This window comes from Magnolia sinica, chromosome 13 (assembly GCF_029962835.1).
Source record: "Magnolia sinica isolate HGM2019 chromosome 13, MsV1, whole genome shotgun sequence".
Lineage (NCBI taxonomy): Eukaryota > Viridiplantae > Streptophyta > Magnoliopsida > Magnoliales > Magnoliaceae > Magnolia > Magnolia sinica.
Window position 1 is genome coordinate 45,084,175 of NC_080585.1, and position 11,460 is coordinate 45,095,634.

An 11,460-nucleotide genomic window follows, 5' to 3' on the forward strand; every position below is an offset into this window, starting at 1 on the left:
GTCCACTTGAACGTTAGACCTGACCCATTCCTTTGCCCACGCCATAAAATGATATTTCGAATGGTTGGACGGTATGGATACAACACATGCGTTATGGTGGGTCCTGCCGTCCAAATAGTGGATGGTGTAGATAAAGCACATACATCATTGGGGCCCACGTTACAGGGATGAATCCCATACATTTAGAGTGGGTCCCACCGTCAGAACAGTTGGGATGTACACGTACATCATGTGGGACCTGCAAAACTTGGGACGTTCAAAGGGAGAGTAGCTACATAGCTGCTGAACGTGCAGCATTTTCTGCGTTAAAAAGGGCAGAGGTGGGTCCCACGTAAAGGCCCACCCCAACATATATATGAAATATAATATATTAATATTATATATTATATTATATACAAACATACAACCTTTTGTGCTGCTTTTAAAAGAAGCAGTGGTGGTCCCACGTAGGGCCCACCCTCAAGTATATATATTATATATAATAAAGTAGTTGCTGTGGTGCAGCTTTACTGCATTAAAAGGGCAGTGGTGGGTCCCACGTAGGGGCCACCACAACATTAAAGTTATAATAATATTTAATATCATAATACAATATATAATATAATATATTATATATTATATTAAGATTATATTAAATATCAACACCGTCCAGGCCATCCAGGCAGGCCTGGACAGACGCATACACCAAGGTGGCCCCACACGTGGGGTGGGTCCCACCGTCTAAGGACGGTGGAAACTCCACACGCATCACGGTGTGGCCCAACAAATGGGTGGACGGCGTGAGACAGGGTGGGTCCCACGGACCCAACTGTCCAATCACACACTTCACTGCTAGCCACTCCCTGTCAATGCCAAGACCTTAGCCTTGAAACGAGGAATCTTTCACTCCGTCTACCATTGAGCTGTGGATCTGGGTCCCACTATCAGGACGGTCCGGATCTCACGTGGGACCCACAGGTGTATATATATATATATATATATATATATATATATATATATATATATATATGTGCCCTGTTATATAATATTATATCATATGATATAATATCATGATTTATACATATCTTATATATACGTATATTTATATAATATATATATATATTATATCCATTGTCCAGCCACTGTCCAGTAAGTTAGATGGTGCTGGACAATGCACCTGAATCATGGTGGTCCCACATAGTGGGCCACTAGGTTTGGATCAAGCCGATATTTATTTATTTATTTATTTTTTCCTTTCATCCGGGCCTGTGTGACTGTCCGGTCATGCGGGCCCCGAATCGGGATCAAAGTGGCCCACTTGTTGGACGGCATGGATAAAATATACACATCATAGGTGGGCCATTGATCATAGAAAGAGAGAGAGAAAGAGAGAAGGGAAGGTGTAGGGGAGGGACCCCGCCACTATTGGGCTTTCCCTTAAATAATACATACATCAAGTGGGTCCCACAACAAGTGGGCCCTTAAATCACAAAAAAAAAATGTGGTTCCAAGATCACCCATCGTCCACATCTTCTTGCTCCCTAGGCTTCCTTTACTCCTTGGCTTCGATCCTAGCGGAAGAGATGGAGTTTGGATAGTTGAGATGAGAGATAAAAGGGTAGGAAAGTGGGCTACACTAAAGCTCCTCCATGAGAGCTTTGGACGTGTGATTTTTCTTGCTAGGGAAAGGTGAGTTTGAGAAATGAAAGAGAGAGAGGGTTGTAAAGAGAGAGATGGGTGATGGAGTGATGGATGTAGTGAGTGATGGGTGTAAGAACTCTTTGACTTTAGGGTAGATGGTGTAAAAACTTTTTGACTTTTGGGGTTGCTTGGGGATGGGTGAGAGGTGATGGTGTACTTGACATGTACTTGACCCTTGATGGGATTGATTGATGGATTGAGGTGACATGTTGTAGAGATTCTCTTGGGTTTTGCAACGCGCGGCGTTTTTCTCGAACTTAACATGGACCCACATCTCCTGGCCTGTGTATCGTCTCGGAGCAAGACGCGGCATCAGAACCACGGCGATGGCACGGTCGCTAAGGTACAAGTCTCGGTTTGAGTCAACTCAGGTTTGTAGGACTCGGCTTAGGATTGCGCGCAAACATCGGATAAAGGTCGAAGGTTGCTGAAATTCGACCGAGAAGACCGCAGAAACCTAAGGAACGGTACAGTCTAGGATACGGGTCTTACACCATGTCTCAATTTTTTTTTAAAACCATTATTGAGAACTGAATGGAATACAATGCTCCATCGGTTAAGAAATCCTTACGCGATCATATGCGGGAGAACAATTACACTCCACGGATTAAGAAAACAGTACGTGAGTGTTGGGGTTATCATAACTATATGAGTGAAAATTATTATCACCCATCAGACAAGAAGAAAACAATGAGAGATTATATTATGGGTGATAATATGTATCAACAACTATTAGATTCTCCCACTTATGACCCATATGATTATAATCAGTGGAAACATCAATGTTGGGAAGATGAACCAGCAAGACATTATAGTGAACATTCTCTTAGGTCTCTACCTTTGAAACCCAATCAGAAATAATCCAAGAAGAGTCATTTCAGGGTTACACAGACAATTTTTGTAACGCCCTGAAAATCGGGGGTCGAGTAAAGCTCTACTCCCGAGTTCTAACGCATCACTTATGCAACATAGATAATGATGATTGAATGTTGTCCATATTAGTGCATTTAAACATGAGTGAGATTATACTAAAACAGCATATCATGCTCCAGAGTTAATGTAATTTGGTAAGTGGAAGACTGAAATATATGCATTTAATTATGAAAACGCTTCACAAATTTTAGAGTATAAGTATGAAACCGGGCTAAATATATACATGTGTTGTTTCTAAACATATAAATGCAGGAAGTAAATGTGTTCAACTAAACAAGTATTTCAGTAGTCTCTGCGCATCGGTATGAGATCTACATAGATCCACCTGATAGTTGAACGTAAGAAAATCATTCTTCCTCACCTACGAAGTCCAACTCTGCTGTATAGACCTCACCATCACCTGTATCTAAACCAGAGTCTGGGTGGTGTTTTAAAACACCATCCCAGGTAGGAATGAGTAGCTAATTCAGTAGAACTATAAAGCAAAAGTTAACATGTTATCAATTCAGTCAAATAATAATGATAAAGCAGTACAACAATTAGGTCTTAATTACTCTTGTTAACGCAATAATGGTATGCGATAATGATGTATGCCCTCGCCTACACTCCCTCTGCGACATCATCTTATGATCGCGCATGCACCCCTTCCACTATGCTTAACTCCAACACCAAAGGAACATGCAATGCGGTGCATGTACGTGATTAGCCAAGTTCTTAATTAGACTTATTCATACAGCAGGTTTGGTAAGCTAAGGTACCTCCCTTTATATCATTTACCCAAACAATGATCCATTTAGAGTCGTCAATCTTAGTTAATCACATACGATAGGCAAGTTCACGAGTTTCCACTGTACGTTGCTACGGGAGGCTTGTCACCTCAGCGTAGGCTTAACTCACACTCGATGTCACACCACCAACGCCCTGCCAACTGACAGTCTATTTTTGAAGGCTCGTCACCAACCCGACTGGAGACTGCAACCAGGTTGCGTCGGGGTAGGCCTATTTTACTCGAAGTCACTACGAGAAAGGCTCGTCACCTTAGCATAGGCCGACAGCTCGAATACAGTGTCCCATACCACCGTATTCGGCTCACGAGTTTGGTTTACCTACTGATCACTATGGGGAGGCTTGTCGCCCCAGCCTAGGCCGACAGCTCGACCATAGTGTCCCATACCACCATGCCCGGCTCATGAGTCTTAGCGAATCGTGGTACCAAGGTTAAACGGGCTTTCCACTGGCAAGTTGGTACCTTAGATTCAAGCAGTAGCGTCCATACATGGTGAACATACATTAGGCCAATCGGGTTACTTGACAAGCTCGACTGGTACAAATGTACGTTGACTTAATTGACATGGAGTGTGTAAGCATTCCGCGTGGCCTAACCACTGTTGACAAGCAGCGTATGACCCAGATTCATCGAACGTGTCTTGTGTGGCGAAACGATCTCGGCCACTAATTCAGAAATAGTTACCGATTGCCTGGACTATGCAGTAGTCCCAATCATAATCAAACACAATGGGCATCCATATGTGATAGTCAAACAGCATATAACAACCAATTCAAGTATAAATCTCATTTGAGCATTTTAACAAACACATAGCACACATGTTGTCATACATAAGCATTTTATCCATAAAGCACATAGCAGTAAGATAGGTTATATGAAGGAAATTGTAACTATAGATAAGTAAATTGAGAATCATATCTCAATACCCTGATTAAATGCATTTCAACAAGCATTTTCTCATTCAAGCATTTTATTAAACACTTAGACTACACATATAAACATACATGTAATATATTAGTTATAACATATATTATAGCAAATCCTTTCACAAGGGAGTTGCCACACGTACAACAATCATGTATTCTCAAACATAAATCATGACAAGCACAAATCATAATTCCATATTCATTCAAACATTTCAACAAACACATGGAATGCATTAAAATCAACATAGTTTACATATATGTGTAATATATGAAAAACAACATATCTAAGCACATGTGATAGCAATCAAGTCAGTCATAAATCATTAACTGACATTGAAAGCCTTGAAAATCATAACCTAAATGTTTATAGTTCACACCTTTCGCCAGTAAACCCATACCGAGCTCAGTTTGAATACTACGTCCTTGTCTATGGCACAACGGCTATGTGAATCAAGGTTAGCTATTTCGTCGTTTCATCTACTTGGATACGTAAAATAGATTAGGGTTAGGATTTCTTACCCATAAATGGATTCAGATTCGTCAGTGTAGCGACACGGGAGAAGGGATTTAGCCTATGGAGTGGCAGGAACGAATCCCGGCATCAAACCACAACTCTCTCTCACTTCTCCTCACTTTCTCCTTCTCTTTTCTCTCTTATCTCTCCTAGGGTTAGGAAATTCGTATGGAATGAGAGAGTGGTGGATTAAGGTCCTTATATAGGCCCAGAACTAACGCAAATGGCCCCAGGGCCATGGTATACTTAGGTTATAGCCAAAAGGCATCTGTTTTGGGCCAACGGAGCTCATCTAGAGGTCCTTTACCTGCACACGGTCAGGGGCAAATTCCCTGACAATGGATCTAAGCTAGGTTAAGATTTCAGTCTGATCGGATCTGTAGATCGACTGTGGGGGACCAGTTTCAGTTCAATGGCTATCGTCACTCAATTAGGGCCACAAGTACACTGACCTGTGTAGAAAAATTTTCCTGATCCAAGGGTGTAGTTGGGTCAAAATCTGACGGTCTGAAACATTAAATTTGGCTCATAAGCAAACGGCCCAAATCACTTAAATCTAAGTTCATTTTTAAAGATATTCGCGTTTCCCACATACTTCACTTGGAGCTCAAGTTGTGCGTTTCTGGACACTAGTTGGGCTTGATTCCCACGATAGTTGTCAAGCCTAATAAGACGGTCATAACTGTATAGTTTCGCGGTCGTCGGACTTTCGATGCGCGGTCCAGGTCCGATACGTAGTTCCAATGTGCTCCTTTGAGCAACTGGGTTTTAAGATTGCCCTTAGGTTTTTAAGTAATGTTGGGTTAGTGATTTTAATTGTTTTGGGTCTTCTACCTTGTATAGAAAGTGGCTCAAGCCAAATCCATCAATTGTTTAATTTAGTACTTAATTAAATTCCATCCTAATTATGATATAATAAGGTCCTAGGATAGTTCTATGCCCCTTTTTGACACTTTTAGTTAGTATATTATTTTAATTATTTTTTTAGTAGTTTATCATCAAGTCTACTTCATCTTTACCAAATTTCATTAGATTTCGTATTGTAAAAAAATTCTAAAAATTCTAGAAGCAGCAACTATTCAAACTAATAATTTTTGGACAGTTGTCACAACAACCTATATTTAACTATATTAAAATTTTTATTATATTTTTTACTTATTTTTATATAAACTAGACTTATCAAGATTCAATTTATCTTTTGAATCACCTAAATCAGAGTTATATCAAGGGAGATATGACTTTTCGAAGTTGGACAAAAACTACAGAAAATAGGCTGCCCGGCCCGCTCTAGCCCGCCTAGCCGGCTGGACGGCGAGGCCTCACCGTTGCGGCGATGCTATCACCGCTCGCTGTCCTATCTGGTAGTGGTTTCACCACTCAATATTTGAAATGGGTGTATCTTTCAATCCAGAATAAGTTATGTGACGTGCAATATATGATTTTGGGGTAGGAGAAGCTGCTCTATCCAAATAACCTATTTATTTCATGAGATTTCAAAAGTTTAATGGTAAAAAACTCATTTTATTTACTATTTATACTAAATTTTAGTTTAAGTATTGTTCTTCATTACTTAAACTTTAAGATCCGTATTTAATATGAAAGTACTTAGAAAAATTTGAAGAATAAGGTGGTAAAATGTGAGATTTTGAAGGAAATGGGTTGAGAAGGGGATTTGTGACTTTGGGGTTGAGTTCTGAGAAGTAAATAAGGTGTTATGATAGACCTATTGCCCAAGGACGTCTAACTCTAAGTTGGCAAAAATTCGGGACGTTACAATTTTACTGGCATCAGAATAACGATAGAAGCGCTTGAATCGCACCTCGATAAGCTAATTGAGGCTAGTTCACCCCGGCCTCAACCCAATCCAATTCTTCATTCCCAACTCCCTACTTATGATCAGTGGAAACATTAAGATTGGGAAGCTGAATCAACAATGCAACATAGTGACAATTCTTTTGGGTCATATACCTCTGAATCCAATAAGAAACGATCTAAGAGAATTCACTTTAGAATTCCATACAAACTCTAAAGCTTAGTCAGCAAAACACACTCTAAAGATTTGAAGAACTTATAAAAGATATACAACAGTGGAGTTCACATGATCCGATTATGGAGAACACTGAAATTGAGAATGAAGAGTTGGATTGTTTAATGAGCATATAGTTCAATTTTTCGAAGAGTCGATCTCAATGACAGTCTAAAGGAATGATCAATAGATGTGAGTGTCTTTCAAATATAATGATAATGACAAACTTCACTCACATGACACACTTGGTCTCAATGATGAGGGAGAGGTTAGTTTATTTGAACCTCAACCTAATTTAGGAATAGAATGTGAGGAAAGTGATCCCATCCCAAGTGTGTACTGCACTGAATTGGAAAATGATGAGTATTGGGATGACAATCATGAACGTGCAACCCAAATTTTTCTGGAATCAATCTCAAGTTTGGTCCAGGTCAATGATCAAGAAGTACACGAAGTGATCGATCATAATAAGCTACTCCACTCATCTGACATGACTGATTTAAATGTGGAGGATGAGCCCCTTTCAATCAACCCTTCTAACTTTTGTGAGACATGTTTAGACCACTCCCCTAAATTGAATGATGATATGATTCGGGAGATGGACGAATTGCTCGATATGACTCTGGAAGTTGAAACCACCCAGTTGAGGCTACCATCTGAGTTGTATATTTTTGACAATACAATGCCCTTACTGAGTAGTACCGATGAACAGAGTCTTCACATCAATTATTCACCTGTTAATTCTCTATCGGCCTATGAAAGGCAAGATAAGATACCTCTGGTGACAATTTATTCTCACCGTGATGAAGAGTAAGAGATCATGCTTCCATCCACTTCCAGAAATGATGGAATCCTTAGGCAGATTATCACAAATTTCAATGAGAAAAATGACTCACTCTCAGTTGAATTTTTCAACTCTTTGGACGATTGCTTGACACACTTTGTAGATTCAAATGATCCCATAGTACAAGACATAGTAAGTGCCTTGCTTGAAAACACCTCAGTAGTTGTTACTGAGTAAGAGAACCCTTATTCTGCAACCTTTCCCTCCACATATCCTGAATGTTTACTATCACAAAAGGGGGAGCTGACAATTGAATCGAAGTCTGAAACTTCAGAATGTGTTGAGACTACATTATCTGTTAAGAATTTTTCTGAATTTTTTCAACCTGTAGTGTCTGATTCACCGTGGAGTACTAACATTGAAACTTTTTCGGTCATAGGTGAATTATATATACTTTGGATATCTCAAGCGATTCAACGACAATTTTTTGCTGAGGTCTATAAATTTCTCTAAAAATTCATGATCCAGGGCATCCAAGCTTATTGCAAAAAGGGCTTTTGGATGATCTTGTTGAGAAACCTACTGAGAAATTTATCAAGATATTGGCCGGAGGAAAAACCTTGCGGCATGACTAAGTGGATTTTCCCTTGCTTTGCTAGTTTATGATTAGTTTATTTCTTTCATGTTATGTCTAGGATAGTCGGCTTTATGCTGTTTAGGATAGTTTACTTTCCATTTGTTTTAGGATAGTTTGCTTTTTGTTAGTTTAACTCTTGTGCTAACCCATCTTCACACTGAGACCAATGGAAAAGCCTCTAGATTCCTTCTTTGGGTACTACCTTTCCATCACTTCTCCTTTACTTTCGTTGTCTCATGTGCATTACATGCTTATATCTTTTACATTGAGGACAACGTAGATTTTAGGTTGGGAGTGTAGATTAGGCAAGCTAATCAGTGTATTCTTAGTCTATGAGCAAAATTTGTGAAAATTTTTGTAAATTCAAGCGATTTTGAAGTTCATCCATAATTTAGAAGTATAAGATACTTAATGTTGGTGATTTATGACTCTTGGGTTCAATTGTTAGATACTTAATATTGATGATTTATGACTCTTAAGTTCGAATTATTAATCCATGATTAGAAGTTTTAAACATTGATTGAGTCATGATTTCACATGTCATATCTAACTTACACATTAAGGTGTCAGTTTAATATTGAATTATTAACTTGGTGATTATTAAGCATGGAAGGAACTAACTTGGGAAATTTTTCCATCATGTTCAATGAGAAGAACTGAAAAATAATAAATAAATAAATAAATAAATACCTAGCTAAAAAAGCAATTATTGTCGAAAACGGCTACCTATTAAAGATCTTTAAAAAAGGTTGACATAGCGTGAAAGCCATCAATGGAAAAATCAAAAGCTGGAAGAATGAAAAGATGAACTATAAGGTAAGTTTTGGTTTAGGCTTTGGTTTTCCTGAATGCTCTTTTAATTATCAATATTATCATGAAAATTAAGAATTGAACCTTTGATTGTGATAAGTCCAGATTTTACTATGCACCCGTGGAACTCAATGTTTAGAATTGTTCTAATTTCTGGATTAATACTTTTAACTTGATTATGAAATTTACTGCATGTTACAGTTTAGGAGAAAATAATGCTCAACATTGATGTATTATTAAACTCTATCATTTGGATTGTTTTAAAGCCACTTGAGCTTATAGAAATTGTCTTATGGTTCTTGAAATATTTTTCGCATACTTTGCTCGGGATTAGCAAAATGCTGGTTGGGGATTGGGTTGAGGGTTAAATATTGCATATTAGCCCCCATTTATTACTTGGTTTTATGAACATGATAATGCTTAATGTTCTATTTTACTTATGTTTGTGTTGCAAGGTGAATTTAAGAGCTTAGATTGAAAAGGGTGCTAAAAGCATGGTTTGATACTTAAGAATCACCAAGGCAAGGGATGGATCTTAGAAGGCCAAGATTGAAGAATTCACATGCTAAAGATCCAAGAAAATCAAGTGAGGAATGAAGAGAATTAAATATTTGAAGGGAAGAAAGGGAATCCTGAAATTATCCTGAAAATAAACAAATTCATGAAATGTCCTGAAGAAGCATATTCTGAAACTCTGGGTCATTCTGTGAAATTATACAGAGTGAAGCCTATTTTGAAAAACTGTGTAAATTTGAAACGATTTTTAGAGTTTTCCAACTAGGTGCGAAAGTTGGAGTTCCACAACTATAAATAGGACTCCCCAAGATGTTCCTAGGCATCTTCTAGGGTTTGTGGAGTGGGGCAAAAGCGTGAAGAAGCCATCGCCAAGAGTTTTTCTTCTCTTTCCTTAGTTGTTTTTATGCTTTTCTTATGATATAACACCCCGGGTTTTTAAGGTCCATGTAGGAACTCGACCTTCGAATTCCCGGGTGTCACTTATATTCTAATTATGGTAATTTGTACATAAATCATTTTAAATGAGCAATAAAGGAATTGGGTAAAACATAAACCACAACCACAACTAATTTACTAAAACAAATACGACTAAGAAATACAAGTCTATAAGAATATCAAACGGGTCGCACAAGGCGTTGCCCGACAAAATTCTTATAAAATAATATCCAAAAGAAATGGTGCGCTAGATCCACAACTCCACAACCCATAATCAACCTACACAGTCTACAGTGAATTACCCATAAGCTGAAAGTAGGAAGCTCCTCTTCCTCATCCATGCTCACCTCGCTCGCCTCGTCGAGATCCGCCTCACCGGCATTTAGTAAAGGGTTTGGTTGGTGTTTTAAAACACCGTCCCAGAGTGAGAGTGAGTAGCTAACTCAGTGGATACTATTAGCCTTAAGTTACAACAAGCATTAATTATATGATGAATTTAATGAAAGACATACATTCACAGATCCCTAACTAGTCTTGTTAATGTATATGCATGTATTATGATATGATGCATGACCTCGCAACAACACTCCCTCGAGCGACTTCATCTCATGGTGTTGCATGACCAATACTCCCTCATTGCGACCTCAACTGCCAAGTAGCCAAATACTAGCTAATGTGATGCATGAATAATGTTAGCCGAGTGTTTAATTAATTCCGTTCATCCAGCAGATTGGGGAAACTGGTACACCCCACGTATCATTACCCTGAACTGGTTGCGAGGCCAAGGCCCCTCAATGTGCAAGGCCAGGACCCCATGATATTTGATCCCATCAGGTTCTCCATCCTCAATTTCAAGCACATGGGGAGTGCTGAGAAGAGGGATCGCTTGCAGTCACTACAGGGAGGCTCGTCACCCCAGCGTAGGCTGATAGCTCGGACACAGTGTCCTATTCCACCATGCCCGGCTCTCGAGTCAGTGGATCAGTTTCAGATGGTTATCAATAGGCTTTAGTGGTTGAAGGGTGTTCCAGGTTCCATACAGGCATGAGCAGATATAGTTAACGAACATGGTTGGTCAGTGAGTGAACTAGACCGTGCGAGTTCAGGCAAGTACGTGACAGACGACATCGAGTACAAGCGACCCATGTAGTCCAACTACTGTCGCCCATTCGCATCCGCCCAAACCCGCTGGTTTAGCCACAGGATGGTCCTACTAATGGGACCATTTTCTCCCACTTCAGTTCCCTGACCAACCCAGGGATTTATGGCATTCAATGACACTTCCACGAATCAGAATTCATCATCTAACACAAGTGATATCATGCACTCATACATTAAACATATAAATTTAGATTTTCTACAACTGCAACTACTAACAATAATATGAAATAAATGTGTATGTGTGTTGTGTG